At 41.7% G+C, this 18575-nt stretch overlaps 1 protein-coding gene across 5 annotated transcripts in view; it reads left to right on the top strand.

Annotated features, from left to right (window-relative positions):
• Positions 1-18575, top strand: part of LOC131667753 (TOX high mobility group box family member 3-like) — a 177614-nt gene that overhangs the window by 119874 nt on the left and 39165 nt on the right. Inside the window, exon 1 of one of the 5 annotated variants that reach the window (XM_058941416.1) lies at positions 6961-7349. The exons of the other annotated variants lie outside the window; for them this stretch is intronic. The gene's annotated coding sequence lies outside the window, so the exon portion shown is untranslated. Of the gene's footprint in view, positions 1-6960; positions 7350-18575 lie in introns of those variants that run through there. 5 annotated transcript variants of the gene reach the window in all.

The following is an 18575-nucleotide window of genomic DNA, read 5'->3' as shown; positions in this document are numbered from 1 at the left end:
ACTTCGCCGGCAGCCAAGTTAGTTTTACATAATTAAGGAAAACAACAAAGTCTGCTGTGTATGTTCACGGCGAAACCTTCGTCGAATATGCGAACGACCCCTTAATTAAAAAACACCTATCCGTAAAACAAATACAGAAATGGAAGGCGAGCCCGCGTGCTATCACAGTTCCTTTGCGACGCGCGCCAAATCCACGGCATAACCTGGTTATGCGATCAATTTTAATTAAAACTTACCCTCTCCTCGCCGCCGATATCGAGCGCCGAGCGCGATCGTTTGTTCTCGCGTTTTATGCCGTTCATTTGTCGTTTATGAATTTACGTAGCAATGCTCGCGCTGGCATGTTTACCGCCACGTCTCAGTCGCGGTAAACGCGCGTTTTCTTCGCAATTAAAGAAATACTCCAAGCGTTTACGACTGCATCCAAATCTAGCTCGTTGCCTTTCCACTCGAGACTTCGAAACTATCAAGTTTCATCGAATAAATTCGACGTAATTCCGCAGCAGATGATCGCGCTGTTTTTTCTCTCTCTCTCTCTCGAGCAAATAATAGACGCAGAAGTGATTAATCAACGACGTGGATATTGCAAGGTCGCACGCCGCACCATACAACATTGCTTTAGCCTCATTGACGTCATCGCCTATGTGTACTTTTCCAAACGCTTTCGATCATAAAACTTGATTAGAAAAAAAAAAGGAATACGAACGCCTATATCACTTTATTCTCGTGCTCTCGATGACGAAACTTATTATTTTATTTCCGAGCAAAAAAATCCAATGATTAAACCACCAAAGAAAAAGAATTACCTTATGTATACATATATGTGTGTGTGTGTATTTCGCGTTGAACTGTACGAGCGCGTGCGAAAGGAAGCGTTGTTTTCGTCGGGCGAACGAGTTCATTCATCGCACGCACAGTGTGGCTGCAACAACGGTCGGAGAGAGGGGGGAGGGTCGACAGGCACGCGAGAACGAGCGAACATCCTCTCTCGTGACGCCTCGGGATAGTGTGATATAACGCGCGTCGCTGCTTTTTTTTCCTCCGGCTTGCATGCGCTTATGGGCCAACTATGTGAGGTAATCGACACACGCGTCTGTCGCAGGTGTTCGACCTTTCGATCGCGGTTCGATGTTTTGTATTTTTCCGTTTTCCTTGCGGATTTCCGAATCGAGAGAATTTATTCCGTGCGGCAAGTTTTCCCAATGGCGCGCTCGAGTTTCAAGAGCGTTGGAACATTTTAAATTTTAAACTTTTTTCGAGAGAGCATTTCTCCTGGAAAAGTATCGTAAAGTATATATAAAAGTTTTGGGAGCAGCAGTATAGCCTCGTTAAACATACGGGAAGCCATAAAGTTTGTAATAACAATAATAAATTTTGGCGAGAGTACGAGAGCCGTGCAATTACATCATTATGACATTCAACGGGAAACGTTCAAACATAAAAATAACATTGAGAATCGCGCGCGCTAGATAAACTTGTTCCTCTTTTACTTTTTTTAATTAAAAGACCACAAAATTAGTCACATTACACCACCGAGTCCACTGAAATCTCGTATATAATTAGTAATGTAAACGTTCCTTTTTTCATGGTAATTAGCGAATAAAAAAATAGACGGAGCATGAGTTGGTCCCGAAGAGGCTTCGCGAGTGGAGATAAAATTAAAGTGCGTAATTAGGAAGTTTCGAGAGTTAATTTTCCGGTAGATAAAATGTAATCCCTTGAAAACGAGATGAGAGAGAAGTGGCAAGCCACAATGTAACTACACAAGCTTTTACTCTCGTTATACGTGTTATTCAAGAAAATCAAACATCTAATCGTTAAATCGTTAATCCAGTTAGAACGAAAAATCGATAAGCGATCTTACACCGATAACAACTCTCTCGCGAGCCTATGCGCGCTTCCTCTCGTACACCTCGCTGAGAGCTCGCGATGTAGCTCTAATCGTCGAATCAGCTTTCAATATCGCGCGATACCCGCTGAGCCGCGTGCGTTCCGCCTGTGGGCTCTATTCTGCTACACTTGCCCGTGCCGTTCGGTCTTGATGAACGCGCGAAGCTGTGCCGTAAGAAAAATTGCTGACCGCGGAAAAACTCGGGATTGGCGCGGTTTTGTTCTTGTTCCCCGGTGAAAAGGCGCACACACTTGTCGCTTCTAATGGGAACGAGGAAAATACAAACTCGAGCGGCGCAGGGAAAGAATTTGTTCTTTCTGCCGAGTTGGCATGCATTGAAAAGGCTTTTAATATACAAACGTCTGGGAGGGCTCTTTCTCGAGTAGATTCTATTAAAAAGTAATAAGATATCTTTGCTCGAGCGAGCGAAATAAATTTTATATTGAATTTCTGTTTCATTTGCGTTAGATCGACGCGAGCGGCTATTGAAATTTTAATCGGTTTTCAATATCCATTCTCCTTCTCGTCAGACTTCCGAGAATTTAGAGAACTCATTTTTTTCCTTCGCCCCTCCTTCTCTCTCGCTCGCACGCCCGAAGATATAGCCGTTTGCGAACGAGTTTTGTTTCTTATTAAGGGAATTAAGAAGAGAATTGTGGCTCGCGCGAACCAACAAAAGTGGAATCCCGCGAACTGTCCGAAATCAAAAGCCGATTCCAATCAAAGACTTGATTGTCGTGGTTATGACTGCTTATTGGAGCGTCCAAACGGATTTTCGTTTCATCCACCAAGAGTATAATCTCGTTCGCCAAGTTAAAAAATTGCGTGTACACACGTACAGCACAGCTGGGCAGAAAGGAAATTGGATTTGTCTCTTTGAGTCCGAACGTTCTAACTCTTTCTCCGAGTGTTCTTCGGGGCCGAGTTTTTTCTCGTCGTAATTTCACGATAAACAGAGAAAGAGATACCCGTGACGCATAAAAGACGATATTATTTGCAATAAAATTGAAAGAATGCCTTTGAGTTTCAATATTACATTCCATAATTCTTCTTGCACGCAATAACGAGCTTTTTTTGAGGAAAAAGGACAGAAAGAAGCCCGCGCGCGAACAAATGAAAAGCTTTTTATAACAAACGGATCTCGTTCTATTACCCCGCCTGATTTATGAAGTAAATTAATTTAAAAACGAGCTTTTACTCTCTCGCTCTCTTGCTCTTGCTCTCGCTCTCTCTCTCTCTCTCTCTCTCTCGAGCGCGCGCGCGCGCTTCGACGAAGGGCACTCGTTTTAATTATAAATCCAAGCTTTAACACACGCGCGCGCAGAGTTATTACTCGAAATTACCAAGTGCAACAATAAGTACCACAAACGTAACAGAATACCGCAAGCAGCCAGAATAACTAAATTAATTACTTCGTGCATCTCAATTCGCCATTGTAACAGTCTGTTCGCGCGCGTGCGTGCGTGAATATAACAAACAACCAAAGCGAAAATAGAATCTAACACAAAAGCTGCACGAGAGACTTTGAAAACTATTCATCCGCGAATCGCGCATACAATATTGCATTGTGGAATTCTCCTTTTTTCCCCTTTCTCATTCACCATTGCGTGTCCCATTAATCCCGAAGCTATAAAATATAAAGCGCGTCAAACAATAGACCAACAAGAAAAAAACGGAGTAAACGTGTATTGTCGCTCGATACATCAAGGGTTTAAACGAGTTTTATATATATATATACATATATATATATACATATATATATACACTCCAGGAGGAGGAGCGAGGAGGAAGAAACTACAAAACGGATTTAATATGGAATTCACTCCGTAGGAAATTGGATTTAAATAAATTTGAATACTTCTGAAATTAAAGAGCCCCTCCCAACCCCCTCCCTACTTCCCTCAGCTCGCGTAAGGATATCTCCATAGAAACGTAATAACGCGCGAGACTCTTCTCTCTCTCTCTCCCACTCTCGTGTACATACACTTCCCCTAGCCGGCTTCATCCCCACTGCTCTCGTTCCTCTTTCTCCTCCTCCTCCTCCTCCTCTCCCCAGTCGCTTTTTCCCTCTATAAACACCAAGTACACATGCTCTCCGTCTCTCTCTCTCGCGCGCGCACTCTCTCTCTCTCTCTCTTTAACTCTTGTCTCTTTTGAAATACAATGCGCGCATCTGTGTGTGTAGCGAGATACAGAGTCACTTACTCATCTTGTGCGCGCGCGCGCGCGCGCACATACACACACCTTGGTTGCTACGCCATATTATGCAAGGCTATATGCGTCTAGAATCTAGAGTCGCGTAAGGGATAATTGTAATATTGTGTGCGAGCACGTATTTGATCTCTCGTCAATGTTTGTACTCTGTCGTCTGTGCACACACCCGTTTACCTTTACCTACAACTCACCTACGCGCGCGCTCTATACACCGTTGATAATGCGACCTATGTTGCTATTGGATTCCAAGTTCCTTACTCGCTCGATAAGCTGCCCCCCTCCCTCCACCCTCCCACTTTCGCGTTGCGAAGGTTTCTTTTCGCCTTGTACTTCTTCCTCCTCTTTTTTTTTTCCTTTTTTTGTGAGAAATGCCTTTATTGCTTTTTTTCGCACGCACTCGCTGGCTGCAGGCCTGAATAGATATTGATTTTGTGATTCGCATTCGAATCCGACGTACACGCGCTCACAAAACAGCGCGCGCATTCGGTTGCATTTTTTACTTTCGCGCGCGCAGCGTAATTGACTAAAGCAACTCGTGTTATCTCGTGACCAACTTCCGCATGAAAATCACAAATAGCTTTAAAATAACAATGGCTTGATGGCATTACATAATTTATTGTAAATTCACATTTTCATGACAATCAGCTTCGTTACACTCGCGCGCAGCGACTAAATTATTCATTGTAATTTTATGTAACAATACCGTTAAACTGCGGCAATTGTGCTTACACATTGTTCTGCGTCTCTCTCGCTCACTGCGAACATCGCTGCAATGTTCGATTCTGATTATATTACAGAAATTTAATTGTATTCGTATATGGAAGTTCTCGTTAATAATTGTAATTATATCGATCGGAATCGAGAGTACTGCAATATTGTTGAATCTGTGTGCATGTGATTATCTTCAATTGAATTACACAGCTTCGATTGGGTGTGTGTTGAAACCTTGTAGATACAAAATTGAAGCTAAATAACGACTCGATGTTCTCAAGGCTTTCATTAGAATAACATTTTATTGCGTCTAAGAGTTTTGTCGATCCGATGAATTGTAACCATATCAAACTGGTTGCGTAAGAATGTGGTAGCAAAGAATTTATTTTCATCAGTTGTCTTTTTTTTTTAACGTTATCCTAAGTTCTCTCTCTCTCTCTCTCTCTCTCTCTCTCTCACTCACACTACGAATATTAAAAACCCGTTAGGTCAATTTTTAAGCTTTCACAACAAGTGCGAATGTAGAAAATGTACACTGAAATGTATCCTTGAATATAAAATTATTGAATTCTTAAATTTCACTTTGAGACGTACAATTTTAAAAAGTGTATCTTTTGCTTAGCTGTAATTGTAAGTTATAACGGTATTTAAAGATTAAAGCGTGTTCTACATATTAATTATTTTTTCTTCGAACGTTGAAATTTTTTTTTCGAGAGTGTCGTTAACAGCCTGAAAAAGTGATAGTGTTTATTCACTTTTGGAATAATCTCCAACGTTATCTCCTGTATTTTAAAAACTGTCTTATCTGGGTTAAGATAAATGCTTATCTTGGACACTTTTTCATGTTTACTATTTTCCTCTTCCTGAATTTTATATTCCAGTATTCTTTTTCAAAGTATAATTATTATTCGATTCGTATTTCTCAACTGTGCATTTTTATTCTTCAATTATATTCTAAACTTGGAATAGTGGAATTAAAGAGAAACAGAAATATTAAATTATTCTCTGAAAAGAATTATCATTAAAATTTCAAGCGGAAATGGCGACGCAACAAATTTTCTTATAATACTTCCGCCAATGTAAATAATTTCTGTGATTAATAATTGTAATTACTGGTTATCAAAAATCAGTAAAACTTTCCATCGTGATTAAGCGTCTGATTACCGTTTTTTTTTCTTCATTTACGAAGAAAATTTTCACATTTAATTACCGTCGATAATGATCAACGTTGAAAAAACATTTATCGTAATATGTTCTCTTGAAATTTTTCTTTATTTTCATTCCTAAAAAGTAGTTGCTGGAAAGCAAATAATTTCATGCCATGGAATTTAATCTGCAAACTAGAAGCGCTAGGAAGAAACGCAATATCGGATCGTTCCGAAAAAGAAAATGACGCTTTATAAGACAAACTGAAATCGTGAGTCCATAAAAAAGGAAGGCAAGTAATCTTCTTAGTTCGCTGACAGCAATCCCCGGACGGGTAATCTCGTCTAAATCTGTTCTTATTAAGCTATTTCATCAAGACCAAATTATATACGAGGGCACTCTCTTTCTCTTGAAATTTTTCAGTTCGACAACGAATCATTACACGCGAGCGAGCAGCGCTACTGTGGCGGAGTGTATTAAAAGGCCCGTAATTAATATCGAACATTCTGATCAGATTTACAAGCAACGTAAAAAGCTACTAAAACCTGGCAAGTTGCTGTGCGGTAATGATTCCCATACAATCATGTGTTCATATGGAGCGAGGATATAAATCAATCTAAGCGTCTGGGAAATTTCTCAAACAATGTACACAAGCGGCCTCAGAAAATTACATCGTTATAAATACATCGCGAGCTTTGAAAAAGAAACGAACAGGCAGTGTCCGTGTGTGTACGTGTGCGTGTGCCGCGACAAGTGAAGTCTCTGCTCTCGACAGGCTGTTAGAGTCTCTCCTCCCACCCCGACGTGAGTATATACACGCACCCCCCAATAAATTCTCTCCCTCCCCTTGCCATCGTTTTGGAATGAGAGTGAGAGAGCGGACGCTGCCCCCACCGGTTACCCCTGCGCCGCCACTCTATTCTCTCTCTATACCCCCACCGCGATTCTCGCGTCGGTCATGTCTGCTCGCGGCTCATTCTGCGTCGAACGCTGCTGCCGCGCGTTTCGCTTTCGTGTATACGTCATACGCTGTCCCATCCGACAGTTTTGTTTACCTAAAGTGCATCAGCTGAAAACCTTCTTGGGTTTCCTCCACATCTGTGTGATAACAAAATAATCAGTGCTACACATTTGGTTGTTGTTCATCGAGTGAATTTTTTTTTCTGTTGCTTCGGATCCAGAGAGAGATTCGAGCAAACTGTGATTGTTGGTTCTTTGCTGTCCGCTCGAAGAGAAAAAAGTTTTAACAGAATTGTTCGTTGGTTTGTGTGTGGAAAACGAAGGAAGGGGCGACGGAAGAGGAACAGTGCAAACGTTTTACTCTCATGCCCGTCGACAATAAAAAGCTAAGCTGGATTTCGTGCTGCTCGATCGTCTCGCCGCGCCGGTAAGTGCTTGTTGTTGAATCAGTTGACATTGTCATCGACGCCGAGGAAACATTTCCTTCGCGAGTGACTGTTTTTCAGTGGTTAGGTTAGGCAAACGTGTTTTCCGCGTGTGTACGGCTCCAATACTGTCCGTTGCATTTCCCCGCCACTAGTAGACTGTTGGCGCCATCTGTCGACAAATCTCTCAAGTCTCGTCGTTGTTTCTCCCTCTCTCGCTTGCTTTTCAGTGGAAAATTACGAAAACCCACCCAGCCGTTTATGTGTTCTCTTTCTACACCGAGAAAACGTGGCGACTACGTGGCAACTTTGCCGGCCGGCCTGTGACCCTTGGACAAACCTATCGATTTGATGTGGTGTGTGCAATGATTTTTCGGAGCGCGTAATGTCTTCTCATTCTTATTTTGGAGTTTTAATTGATCTGCAAAAGAATTCAATTGAAACTTTGAAAGCTTTGTGTTACTTTTTCTCGAAGTCGATCGATACTATGTAATCAAGTTAAACTGTACGAGTTTCTGTTTCTCTCTCTTTCTCCCTCTTTCTCCCTCTCTCTCTCTCTCTCTCTCTCTCTCTCTCTCTCTCTCTCTCTCTCTCTCTCTCTCTCTCTCTCTCTCTCTCTCTCTCTCTTTCGTGTGCTCCCCCAAAGAAGTAATAAAAGTTTTATTCGAGAATAGTATTCTTGTGGTTCATCGACACGAATAGGATTCTTTTTTTACGACTTTTTCGTGGCGGGCGGTCTTCTATGCACGCACATTTTGAGGCTTTGGTATTTAGTTTATGAGGCTTTACTAGCGCATTCCCTGTTTTTTTCTTTCTCTCTCGAAGGATTTTCCGGTATTTTAGGTTTGTCATGTTGTATTTTTACACTCGCGCTCGCGCTGAGAGACATCTTCTTTCATTCAATGCTTTCTCGCGCGGGACTGAAAGAGAGAGGCAGAGGAAGGGAGAATAGAAATTTACATTTTTATTGAGAAACTTTACTTTGTCGCTTTGAATAAGAAGTTCTTTTTTCTGCTGCTGCTTTCACGAAAAGGAAATTTCATTGGGAAACGGTTTGCGTAATATTTATTTAAGGTCTGGCAATTGTTAAAACATAATAGTAAAGTTTGGTGCAATTTCCGTAGTGGAGAGGTGTATTCGAAATTACCTTCCACGGCGCGCGGCAAGTTTAATCTCGCGACGCTTTAAACTTTAGTACTTTCGGGGGGAGAGGTAAGACTTTTGGGTGAAAAGTTGCGATAGTTAATTCTTATTAAGTCCAGAAGTTTGAAGTGTTAAATCATGTTTTATTACTAAACATTATGGAAATTTACGTTTTTACCTTTGCTTTTACGTTGTACAACCAAGTTTTCAGTAGCCGCAATCTCTTTATTGCGCGCTTTTTCTTTTCCTTTCGGCGTATAAAAATCAACCAATAAACCTCGAATCCAACCGCAATAGAAGTTCTCTTTTAATATGCAAACGTAAAAATACTTTATACGAAGAGAGAGAGAGAGAGAGAGAGAGAGAGAGAGAGAGAGAGAGAGATAAGCTATCTCGTTAAAATAGCCTCGGCGAACAATAGTTTTGAAAGTATGATCATTTGGTTTGCTACGATCTTATCGTCGGAATTTATAACACAGTTAGAAACTCAGTGAAATACATAAATTTCCCATTCTCTCAACTCTACTCGCACACGTAGAAAGTAAAAATTCTCCGTCTCTTTCTTTCGCTGAAAAAAATCATATCCGTAAAAATTACAATTTCAAATGGCCGTCTTCTTTTTTTACTTTTGAAATATAGTTTGCAAGCTGACCTATAATTGGAGTTCGAGCATCTCTCTACAGAGCGCGGAGTGACTAATCGCTTTAACGTCGTGATGCGATTATCCCTCCATCTCAAAAGCCCCAGGTAAACCTCGTTTGTTCGCTTGATCGTAATCAGTTCAGTAAAAATACGAAAGAAAAGAAGAAAAAGATTCACTCTGTTTGTCTTTCGAGTGAACGCGAGGAGGAGGAGGGGGGGCGTATAGATTTGCATATAATTCAATCTCTCGGCAACACACATACGTACGATTTTCGCGAATTTACCTTTGAAGTTATAGACGCGCGGCATCTGTACGAACGCGGTTCAGCCGCGCGCGCTCGCCCGATGGAGGGCAAATTGCTAATTAAATTACACATGTTGAAACTTTCGCGGCTTCGGTTATGCCAGCTCCACTCGTTCCCGTTGTCGATGCCGCGCGCAAATCGTTTGTCTCGCTCGTTTGGTGCGACGAGCGACACGAGATCCTTGGAATCACAAGAGAAGTGCTTATGCGAATAATAGCCTGTTCCAATGAACTGCCATCTGGTTCGTAGAAAAAACCCGAAGCTTATTTGAAAGGAAAACAAAATCAGCGCTTCACGAGAGAAAAGAAAAAAAGAGAGAAAGAAAATAAAAAAAAACACGAAAAAAATGTATGTCAGCTTTGATATTATTCTCTCGGCGTGGCATTTGAAATGCATCGCGCAGTCGATAAAGGCACTTTGTCGAAGTACACTGTATAAAAATAGCGCGCGAAGCAGGAAAAAAAGACGAGAGCAGAGCGCCGAGTGCTTTTGCTTTTAGCCAAATTGACATTCTTTTCGTTTGTTGCACTTTGAGCATACAGAGAGACAAGAGTAGATTTTGTTATTCGAAGATTAAAGTCTCTCTTGCTGTCGCACTCGTTGGTTTTTCTTTCATCAAAGTGCATAACAATAAGCCTCGTTCGTGCTTTTCCAATGTACGTCGGCTCGTAAATCAAAAGTACACACTGCAGAAGAAGAAAGAGCGAGTGCGTAATCGCGCGCGACAAATTGCAGAGTTTCCTAGGGGAAAAAAAGCCACGCATGGATTAGCATACTTATAGGTTTTTAAAGGTGGCGTTTCATTAGCATAATTCGAACTGGCAGTTTTTTAAAAGGCCTCCTTCGAAAAAGGAAGGAGCGTAAACGAAGGGACTCTCGAGTCATCGACAACGAACTATAGAAAGCAGAGGGGAGGGAGAGAGCCAAACAAACTGGTTTCTGGTCACGCTCTCCGCGGTTCTTGAAGGTTAGACCATTTTGGCCCTTCCTTTTTTCTCTATCTATTAGATCTCGGCAGCTCAGGTAGTACCATCTGTTCCCTTATGTCATGTGTTCTCGCTCCTCCTCCTCCTTCTTGTTATTGTTCATATAGTCTTTTTTCTCATCGTTTTTAGCTTATTACGGACGAGCGTATCGAATTTCAGCCTCCTCCAAATTCAGATTTCGGATAATTTTTCGGTCGGATGGCTCCGCGGAATTGCCAATCATCGATTTTGCTCTCTGTGTATAATTTTCGAGTCACAATAGCTTTGGAAAGTTCTACGAAAAACGAGACGGATATTAATATCGTCGAATTCGATTTTTATTATTGGAATTTTTCCGACAGAAAGAGGGGAAGAGAGAGGGAGAAGAGAGAGAAGGAGGGAGGAGGAAACAGGAATTTCTCATCCCATGGAATTCCAACCTTTGTACAAGTCGAAAATGTATTTTCTGTATACACACGCGTATATACGTCTATCTCTTATAACTCGCTGGAATGTACACGGAACATAAATTCACGTTTATCTTATTTGAGAAAGTTCTCCCAATAGTCGTTCTCGTGGATTATTTGTAATTTTTTTCTTTTTGAATTACGCGTTCTTTCATCTTTTCTCGTTTATTTGCGAAAACATCCATCTTCGTTTGAAAAGTTTCCACACACAAAACTTGTAAACCCCCCCTTCTCCCGTTCCTTTCGTCCCTTTCGTTACTTTCTTTCCTCTCGTTTATTTGTCCTGGCGTGCATCATTTTTCTCTTCTTTACGTCGATAATTGAAACTAATTCTGACCACCGACCTGGTGACCAACCATTAGCACAACACTCGACTTTCTCGCAACGAGGCGGTAATGAGTTTTGCGAGAGAGCCAATTAAAAAAATTATTCCTCCCGAGATTCCTCGTTATTGCAACCCCTTGCGAGATTCATTATGCGACTTTGGCCGATAAGCCTTCTCCCTCTCCGGCAATTAAAACTTTCGAATTTGCCTATCGCTCGCGCGCGACAACGACGACTTCGTCCGAAAGACTACGTTCAATTTGAATTCCATTCCGGTTTTTTCCCTTCCTACCATTCATCCTTGCATTTCTATCGGAGAGAGAATTGAAAAGTTAAACTGGGACGCACTGGCTCTTTTTCTTCGTTGCGCAACGTCCCTCTCCTACGTGTATTCTCGGATATATAATCGACGATGAATGGCTAATTGATCGGGACAGTCGTTCCTCTCCCGATGATATCTCGGCGAGTTATTTATGCAGCGCTGAAACAAATTGTCGAGCGCGCCTGTGTTTCGTTATTAATGAGACGACGCCGCAGATAAAGGCAGAAGATGAGTCACTTTTAGCAGCTGTACGTGTGGGAAAAGCCTTGAGAAATTATTATTATAACGGAACAAGATTTGTTTTAAGGATGGAAATGTCGAGTTATCGCGGACAACAAGTGGGAATCGCGCGCTCGCGTAATGTTTGTTGTTGTTGCTGTGTTTTTTCATCGACGTTCTTTTGTAATCTATTCACTGAGTCATCGTTTATCAATGTGTAACGAGTAATGCAAACAAACGGATGAAGAAACGCATACATACAATAGTGCAACATTGCAACAGGAAAGAGAAATAAAAACAAGTGATTTTTTTCTTTTGCAATCTCTGGGTTTCGAATAATAATGAGGCAGTCAAGTCGAAACACAAACAAACAGTAATATCAACTTAATTTCATTTGCGTTTCGTGCCAACTTACGAAAGGCTATTTTTTTTTATTAACTCGCGTCGCTGTTAAATTGAGATTCCGACCTGCGTTGCGATATTCGCGAGCACATAAAGAAAGGAAGCTGACAAAGCACTTTGAATGTAAATGTCTGCCCTTGAGGGAGAGAGCGATTTTAATTTCTAACGATGAGCCGCTGTTCTACACGGGAGTGTAACGCAACGTAGCGCACCCTACTTGTCATTTTTATTGATTTCGAATCTTGGAATGTTTATTGGTTGTACGCTGCGGGGGAAAAAAAGTAGGTTAAGCCGGGCTCTAAGCAAGACTGGAGCTTCTTTTATAATTTTTTTTTCACGTTTGTTTGACGATTCGACTACTCTTCCCTTGTATCTACACGCGTGCTATTTTTTTTCTCGCATGGCAAGGTTCTTACGAACTAGGCTCTGTCCTGCTATTGAGGTTAGATCAGAGCAACGTGCGCTAATTGAGTGAAAGGGCTTCCTCTTAATTCTTCTTAATCAAGTTTTATGCAAGTGCAAGTGGAGAAGAACGCACTCGATGCACTTTTTTTGTAGAAATATTCTCATTCCGCTTTCATACTTGACGCACTCAATCAACCGCTACAGTTATTAAAATGTGCACAAAAAAAGAATTACATGCTATGCAGATTGGACCTCCCTCTCTCGCTCTTTTTAATGCGCCCATTGAATTGCAAAGCATTATACACGCGAAAATGGGAAATACCTCGCGCACAACGGTATGAAAAAAAAAAAAAAAAATCGCGCGCACATATACTTTGTTTAAAAATTTGAATAACGACATTTTGGAATTTACGAGGACAAACATTTATTCTTCTCTATTTTTTTTTCCCTGGGGCAGGCAGGCAGCGGGCGAATAATAATTTTTAAAAATACATCAAAGTGTATTTCGACGTTCCTCTGCACAAATAAAGCAGCGTGATGCGGGCGCGCTTGAACGGAAGAGTATAAACACATACACGAACACTTTTTTTTTCTTCGACTTTAAAACATATTGGACTAGGGTTATAAATTTGTATTACTATATCCTGGGAGTCTCTCGGGAGAGAAAGGCATAAATCTTATTTTTTTCTCGTGGCTTCGAAATACACACTGAAGGGTTTGTGTCCAGATGTGACCATATATATACCTGCTTGGATCCAAATCTCAAACATGTGCAGAGAGAGAGAGAGAGAGAGAATCTAATCTTGGCCCATGACTAATGTATTTAAATGGAGTACAAACCTTTAAACGGCTCTTTGGAAATATACATTCAACTGAAATGTTGTTACATGGAAATGAGTTACGACGCGCGCACCCGTGTGCTCCACAGTGTGTGATTGGGGGGGTCCCGTAAGCGCGCGATATTTCAAATGAAATTTACGATTCGCATGTACGAGAGAAAGAGAGAGAGGGGGGGGGGGGGGTCAAAAATAGATATTACTCTCCGAGCGGAATAGCTGCGTCTCGCCATCTTTGTGTCGACTTGCAGTCGGGAATCGATACTGGTAATGTGCATTTGGCAAACAGCTGGCCTTAACCTAACAAGCGACGAGCAGTCTTGGAGCGCTACTCATGGAGCCTATACCTATATCGTTACTTCGTTTCGTTTTCCACGGTGCACCTTTCCATTTCCGCGGCGTTAAAATGTTGCATTAAAAATTGCAGAATGCCCCTCCGCGCCATCGTAAAGGCCTTTATTTCAGGCGTTAAAAAATTTACGGGTAACACTGCGGCTTTTTTTCCCCCTCTCCACGAGCGCTCATTCGCGAGTGAGAGAGAGAGAGAGAGAGAGACAGGGGAAAACATTAAATTACAGCCCGCACTCCTGTAACCGTTTCGGTTTTTCTTCGGAAAAGAAAAAATGACGATGTACGTTTACGGTACGTCGCGATATCTTCTTCTTTGTCCTCGCGCCAAGATGAATTTTTTTCCTCTCATGTGTGTGCGAGAAGCCAATGAATAACGGTTACTTTTTAATCCAAACTAATGGCGGCAATTATGACTTGGAAGTTCTATTAGAACATCCATTACTCGAGGCGAGCGCGCGAGTGTCACTTTTAATTGCCGGGTTATAAAAATAGTTGCGAGCCAGTTTCGACGATGGCGGAGGAGGCAGGAGATAGGGGTGGGTGGGTGAAGGGAAAAAATTCATCATCTTTACTGGGCATATTTATGGGAGGAGAGAGAGAGAGACTGCATAATTTTTTTTTCTCTCGCGTGTATAAAACGAAAATTGCTTTTTAATCTATGCTCTATAAAATTTACGCACTGCCCTTGCCGTCGTCATTTACATTGTAATTTTAATCAGCGAGTCCTTAATCAACGACAGCACGTAAAAAGGGGAAGAAAGAACAGGCGCGTCCGTAAAAGACGATCCGGAGAAATTTCCCGTAGGATATCGCGCTCCTCTTTACGATTGGATAATGAATTTCGAAAGGCGCGCGCGCAGTAAAGCAGAATTATGATGGAGCTTTTTTACATCTAATCAACCAAATGAACTACACGCTTTACCACTCCAGTAAAATCTCACTTCAGAGTGAGAGGGGGGGGGGGGGTGAGTGAGAGAGCGAGCGCGAGGACTAATGCACTTAGAGAACGTAAATAACGCCCGAGTTGTGTTTCCACGCGCACTTAGCACTCTGATATCTCTCTCTTTCTCTATCTCTCTTTCGACCGCGTATCGTTTAATTGCCGGTGTTTTTCTATGAATTTTAATGTACCTCATCCGAGTTTCCAAACTCGAAGAGTACAAAGTTCCTCTTCGGCCGCGAGAAAAAGACGTCGACTCACACTCGCGTTTTCTACGAGATCTCTAATGAGAGAGACGCGCGCGTGTTGCAATTTATGAAAATTATGTCTCGATTAATAATTGCCGATAGCTCGACGACACAGTGCGCGCGCGGGAAAACGCTGCGAAGGATTTCCTATTAACATTCCACGACGCCCCCTCTCACGGCCGATGAATAATCAAGCAATGAGAATTCCGTTTTTTTTTCCGCGTCGTTAAATCGCCTAGCGTCGCGCGTGAGAGATAATCTCGACGACTCAGTTAACGAAGTGTCGTGTAAACAGCGAGAATTAAGATATCGAGAAGGACGCCTACAATGTTGCTTTTCGTTTTATTAGTCGGATCGTAAAAGAAGCAACGAAAAACTTTCTCACAGTCGTTAAGAGGCGAAATTGTAATCGAGGCGATGAGGCTTCTTCTTCGGAGAGCGATAAATAAAAATTCGTTCCGGGGTCAGTCGCTCGTAAATGTTTGTCGGCGCAAATAAATATTTATACCCGGCAATAATGCATTGCGCAATGTTTTAAAAAGAGAGAAGGAAGGAGTGGGGGGAAGGGGGGGGGGGCGATTTTTCTTTCACTCACATCGTTCGTCACAATGCGTTTCTTTTTTCGAATACACCGGGCTGGTTGCTCTTCCTTCACAAAGGCTTTTCGATTCTACCTGCTCGAGTATAATAATCGGAGAAGCCCGAAGGGAGAGAGTCCATTGTGAAATTATAGCTTTGGCCTGCTGCCCGCTTCTCCTTCTTCTCCTCATCTTCCACTGACTGCTGCTGTTACTTAAAAGAACTTCATTTCTAAATATGTAGTCTTTTTCTTCTTCTTCTTTCTCTAACCCCTCAATAGTCCTTTTTTTCTTTTTGTTCCTTCCTTTTACTGGCATTCCTAAGTCGCGCGTGAAAAATTTGAATACGCCGAACGAAACTTTAATTGCTGAGCAAAAGTTTTTCGACTAAATTACAAACTGGGAAAAGGAATATTGCCTGCCTCTCTCTCTCTCGGTACTTCCACTGCAATTTGACGCGCTACTCCTTTTTTTTTTTATTTTTTTTTTGTCGAACGGAGAGTTTGTTGAGGAGAGAAAAAAGGTAGCATGAAAATACTGCTCATTATTCTCGAGTCTTTTTTTTCCTTTCTTTCTCAGATCGCATTATTTGAGTTTTATTGCCAAGTTGGCGCTTTTTAAAAACATTGTTTGCCCCACGAACGGCAAATTTCGGGGAACGAGAATGTAACTAGTTTGCTTTATGATCTTTCTCGTTGTTTGGAATTACTAATTTTTTCTTCTTTGCCCACAGCTGTAATTATACAATTCTTTTTTACGATAGACCGTTAAGAAAAAAACAACAATATATCCACGATAACAAAGAAAAAGGAAAGTCATTTATATTCGTTAAGCAAAGTCATCTCATTTTTATGTGTGAGTTCTTTGTCGAAGCAGCCTAGAATAAATAAAAAGAAACATTGAATTCGAACGGATGAACTGACGTCCTCGAAAAAATCCATTCATCCTCTCTCTCCCTCTCTCTCTCCCTCTCTCGCTCTCTCTCTCTCTCTCTCTCTCTCTCTTAGAGAGCAGCTGCGACGCGCAACCATTTTAAATGTAAATGCAAACGGCAGGTTATTTCAAAAAGGCAAACATTATTGCTTTTTTCATTATCTTCTCTTTTCCTAGCGTTAAACGTTGAATTTAGTAAGTTCATCCACAGCATAATAACGATAATTGCGCAAAATTTAAAAGACTCTTCGCATTCCAGAAGCCATTTTTCTCTCAGTTAATTTGCTGCGATCATTCACCGCGCGTTACGCGCCGTGCAGTGTTCTTGTAGTCAAAGGGAATCGGAAAGATTTGAAATTTCGTTATGCAAATTCAACATTCCCCCCCACCCTCTTTCCTCGATTAAACCCAAATATTGATACGACAACGCGGAGTGTATTGAAAATGTTCTCGTTCGAGAGTTGAATTAATATCCTTGATGAGTTTGCTCCGAATCAACGAGGGAGGGAGATTGTACAGTCTGTAATTTCAAAGGGAGCGAGCATTTTTATCGTGCACACATGCTTTTTATTTTGGCCTTCCCACAGCTATGAAAATAACGACTATTTCCAGCGAAGCCCTTTTTTACTTGTTTGTCTCTCATTCAATTCGAATCCCATAATTACCGGTTACATCCATTCTCTCTCCCCACCAGCACGCGAAAAGAAAGAAAAGAGATCGCCGCGTATAACGAGGTCCTCTTTTTTTTACAGAAATGCACACAATGCAAACTCTTTGAAACAGATTGAAAAATTACAGGAGTCGACCGTAACAATAAAAGAGGACAGAAGTCGAGGGCATCGACTTGGTTCCGGTTGCAGTGGAAACTACTTTAGGGCCGAGGAAAACAATTGCAATTCGAGTGTTTTGTACATTTCGAGGGCAACTTTTTTTTTTTGTATAATTGCGTCATTCAGCCGCATTCTCGGGTTATTGTCGTTTTTCCTCCGCGGAGGATGTTCAAGTGACATCCTGAATTTTCGACAACCGTCTGTTATCGCTCCCTTATCATTAGTCTTTTGCAATGTCGTTTTTACGGGTATTTACTTTAAATTACAATGTTCTTCTGTATAGTTTGCTCGTTACTGTTTTTTCCCTGCCCTCTATAGCATTAGACGAATGCAGCTGGTTGTACATGAATAATCGAAGCAGCGGTGACTCCCCGTAGCAATAAACTCGCCAATCAATCAAACCACTCCATTATACTCTTTTTCTCCGCCCCTCAATCTTTCAATGTACAACTCCTTCCTGTTTCTCTATATATAATGCATACGTGTGTGCGTACTTATCGTTGCTTTTTCTTCCTCTACGCAGCGAGAGGTAAAAATTGTTTTTACCGCTAGTTCGTTCAACTTTACTATTCTCTCTGGTTCTCGCGTTCTCTATGACGACGCTTTGTCAATAACGTAAGCTAGCCTGGATTTTTGGCGGACGTATTGCGCAATCGATTCCTTATAATTCCGACTGTTGACGAGGGACAAAAATATACCGTAAAATAGGATTTGCGGATGGCATCGGAGAACTCTATTTTTTCTCCCTTTCTTCTTTCCTTCAGCGAGTCGTTGCCGTGTGCGTGTGCGACGGAAAGAGGGGACGAATGCAACTCTGAATACATACGCATGTGCAATATCTTATCTTCCGCGTGATTCGATCTGCAGATAAAGGCCAACAAGCAATCTGTTGAACGTTGATTTATACCGCAGATCAAACAGCGCTGTTGGCTTTTCGCTCTACTTTTTCGCGCTCATACAAAAAAACACCTCTTCGTAACTGTTTTCGCTCGCGAATCCCCTTTAACATTCATGATGCAATCCCAAGCGATACTTTCACTGCACGCGCACGGGCGGAGAACCAGTTTCTAATTAGGGCGCGATGCGCGAACGAACAATAAACGCGGACGACCCGTGCGCCGAAAAATGAAATTAACGTGCGCAAAAGTGAAAGTCGAGTCTGTCGATTGAAGGACCTTCCTCTCGCAAAAAAAAAAAAAAAAAATGAAGAAGAAGAAGAAGAAAAAAGAATGGTGGTTCAACGAAGCGCGTCTCGACAGGTGAAACGAAAACTCGCTTCCTGGCAGCCGTTTAATCCGAGCAGAACACCCTCCCTTCT

This window comes from Phymastichus coffea, unplaced genomic scaffold, assembly GCF_024137745.1.
Source record: "Phymastichus coffea isolate CEN01 unplaced genomic scaffold, Cenicafe_Pcof_1.1 PCOF00070, whole genome shotgun sequence".
NCBI classification, from domain to species: Eukaryota; Metazoa; Arthropoda; class Insecta; order Hymenoptera; family Eulophidae; genus Phymastichus; species Phymastichus coffea.
This window is presented reverse-complemented; position numbering and strand designations above follow the sequence as displayed.